At 47.7% G+C, this 3,563-nt stretch overlaps 1 non-coding gene across 1 annotated transcript; it reads right to left on the bottom strand.

Moving 5' to 3' along the window:
- Positions 1-251: 251 nt before the first annotated feature.
- Positions 252-358, bottom strand: LOC130040087 (U6 spliceosomal RNA). The gene has a single exon (XR_008794984.1). It is a non-coding gene; the product is annotated as a U6 spliceosomal RNA (small nuclear RNA).
- Positions 359-3,563: the final 3,205 nt, after the last annotated feature.

Genomic DNA, 3,563 nt, shown 5'->3' with positions numbered 1-3,563 from the left:
GTCTGGCATGGAGAAAGGCTATCTCTTGACCTCTTGATAACCTCTTTTGTTTGTTTTGGGGCCTCCCCCAACTGTGCTCAGGGCTTATTCCTGACTCTGTGCTCAGAGATGACGCCTGTCAGACTTGGGGTGGGGGGTGTAGGTGGTGCCAGGGATCAAATCTGGGGAGGTCACATGCAAGGCCTTACATTTGTGCTATAGTTCTAAACTTGTCCTTAATGTTTTTTCTTTTTCTTTTCTTTTTTTTTTCTAAAAATATGGAATGTTTCGCAAATTTGCGTGTCCTCCTTACGCAGGGGTCATGCTAATCTTCTCTGTATCATTCCAATTTTACTATATGTGCTGCCGGAGCGAGCACTTTTCCTTAATTTTTATTTAATCATCTTACAGATGTATGGGGGGCAGAGACCCACCTTGCTTTACAAACATCAAACCTGGTTTCGGTCAATCCCCAGTACCATACCCCAGTATGGTCCCCAGAGCATCACCTGGAGTGGTCCCTGAGCACTACCAGGTAGGGTCCAAACAAAACACAAAATCAGATCTATAAACTGTGGTCAAGGTTGTAACCACTGAACACGCAATGACAGTAATGAAAGGCAAAGTACAAAATAAATAGGTTTTTTTGGGAAAAACAACTCTTGGGGGTGAGGACTGGAACGATTGTGCAGTGAGTAAAAGGGCATCTGCCTTGTCAGTGGGGTCAATTCCCACACCCTACCTGATCCCGAGCACCGCCAAGAGTGATCCCTGAGCACAGCCAGCCATGGCCCAAAAACAAAACAAAACGAAAAAATTAATAATAATTTAAAAAATACTTTAAAAAACAATTCTTGTGCATTCTTCAACTTCAGCATTCACTTTTGGCCTTTCCCCTTCTGGAGAAGTCTGTTTCCTCTTAGACAACACTCTCCTCCTCTCCCGCCCTCCCCCTCTCCCTCCTCTCCCCCTCCCTCTCTCTGGGGTGGGGGAGAGGGAGAGGAAGAGAGAGAGGGAGAGGCTCCCTGCCTGAGGGGTCTGCCTAGAACAATAAAGGGAAACTTCTTCCTCACCCCTCCAATGTCCTAGGCGTTGCTCAGCACCCAGCAATGCCTAGGACCACATTTTCCTTTCATGCTTCTCTCTTTGTTGGAGGGTCTTAATTTTTTATTTTAGGATTTCCTTTTTAGGGTTCTTGGGCAACCCCCAGTGGTGCTCAGGGATCACTCCTGGTGAAGTTCAGGGGACCATATGGGTGCTGCGGTGTGTATTCATGAATGACCAGGAAACCCTGTGGCTCTCTCTCTCTCTCTCTCTCTCTCTCTCTCTCTCTCTCTCTCTCTCTCTCTCGCCACCTGTGTTCTGTGGGGTCCCTGCCGGCTGCGTCCCCAGCCAGGCCTGCAGCCGCCACCAACAAACACATGAAGGAGGGAACAGGGCCACCAGGATATTTGGTCATCAGTTGCTGTCTATTCCATTCTCCCCACGCGCCTGTTCAAGTCTCACTTAGCTCCCCATTCCAGTCTCACCCTGCCCTCATTCCTGTTGTTAGGATCGAGGATCATGATCTCTCTTTAACAACAAAGAGACTCCAGAGACTGCAAACAGCAAGCATGGAATTTCCCTCGGGGTCCCAAGGGACCTTACACTGTCTCCTCCAGTCCCTCTCGCTAGTCTTTCTGTGCTCCAACTCGCTGTTCTGGTCTCTCTCTAGTCTCTCTCCAACTCTCCACAGTTGGTGATAGCACAATCAACATATCAAAGCCCTTCCTGATTGATCACCCACCTGATTGATCAGGCTTAAGGGCAAAATGCCACTTAGGGGTGTTTCTCCTTTCCTTAGTCCAATAACTTAATTAACATCTTTTTTTGGGGTGGGGGTCACACCTGGCGATGCACAGGGGTTACTCCTGGCTCTGCATTCAGGAATTACTCCTGGTGGTGCTCAGGGACCATACGGGATGCTGGGAGTCGAACCTGGGTTGGCTGCGTGCAAGGCAAACGCCCTTCCCGCTGTGCTATTGCTCCAGCCCCCAACTTAATTAACATCTTAATCCTGCTTCTTAATATTAGTTATTTTGTATGGACACAGTAAAAGATACATGAAGCTTGTAGGGTGGCTCTCCGTGGGACACCCCACTATAGATCTCAGACCAGATTAATCTTTCCTAACCCTAGCAGGGTCCTAATTCAGTTGTCACTTTTTGGATCATGACAGGGTTTGTCCATGACCATGCTCTTAACTTATAGTTAAGTATTATACCACTTTGGCCTGGCCCATTTCGATGCCAGGGTAGCTCACAGTTTGCCCTGGGTCTATCCAGTCCCTCATCGGGACCCTACTTTTGGGGTGCTAGGAAGTAAGGGCAACTGAGGCTTAAGAGAATAGATGCCCAGGGGTGAATATCATTTGGAGTCAACTAACTCCCAAGTTACAAAAGCACAGCATTCACTGTCTTCTTGTGTCCCTACAAAAAGGATATTACTCTGAATTGACTATGCAAAGGAGAAGAGAAAAGCAATATTTACTAGTTCACAGAATCTGATTAGGAGATAAAGGTGTTTGACTTGTTGGGGAAGCAGAGCACAGTGAAAAAGCTTACAGTTCACGAATAAACACAGAGGAACTTACAGTTTATGAATAAACACAGAGGAACGGGAGCACTATGATGGGAATAACCCAATTAACCCTAAGCTCCCTGTGGCAAGGCAGAAAGGACAAATCAATGTTATCCCACACTGCAGACTGAACCAAGGTTGGCCATGTGCAAGGATAGCGCCCTATTTGCTCACTATCTCTGCAGGCCCTTCTCCCTTTCTTTCAGTTAATTGGGGGTGAGGGATGGGTTGGGACTGACCTGGTGATGCTCAGGGGTTGCTCCTGGCTCTACACTCAGGAATTACTCAGGGATTACAGTGACAAACACATTTTGGGAGGGGGGTGGGGGGCTTGGGCCACACCTGGAGGTAGTCCAGGCTCCTGACTCTGTGCAAAGGGATCACTCTTGGTGGGCTTTGGGCACCCTATGGCGTGCTGGGGATCAAGCCCAGGTCAGCCACATGCAAAGCAAATGTCCTACCAACTGTACTATTGCTCCAGCTCAACAATCTTCTTTCTTCTTCTTTCTTCATCTTTCTTCATCTTCTTCTTCTTCTTCTTCTTCTTCTTCTTCCTCCTCCTCCTCCTCCTCCTCCTCTTCCTCTTCCTCTTCCTCCTCTTCCTCTTCCTCCTCCTCTTCCTTTTCCTCCTCCTCCTCCTTTTCTCCTCTTCCTCCTCCTCTTTCTCCTCCTCCTCTTCTTCTTCCTCCTCCTCCTTCTTTTCTCCTCTTCCTCCTCTTCCTCCTCTCCTCCTCCTCCTCCTTCTTCTTCTTCTTTATATTATTATTATTATTATTATTATTATTTTGGTTTGTGGCCACATTCATCTATGATCAGGAATTTCTCCTGGTCTGTGCTCAGGAATCACTCCTGACAGGGCTCAGGGCACCATATGGGATACCAAGAACTGAACCTCAGTCGGCCCTGTGCAAGGCAAGCCCCCTACCCACTTTTCTATTGCTGGGTCCAACAAACATTTTAAAATA

Source organism: Sorex fumeus, unplaced genomic scaffold, assembly GCF_029834395.1.
Source record: "Sorex fumeus unplaced genomic scaffold, SorFum_2.1 ptg000093l, whole genome shotgun sequence".
Classification (NCBI taxonomy): Eukaryota; Metazoa; Chordata; class Mammalia; order Eulipotyphla; family Soricidae; genus Sorex; species Sorex fumeus.
This window is presented reverse-complemented; position numbering and strand designations above follow the sequence as displayed.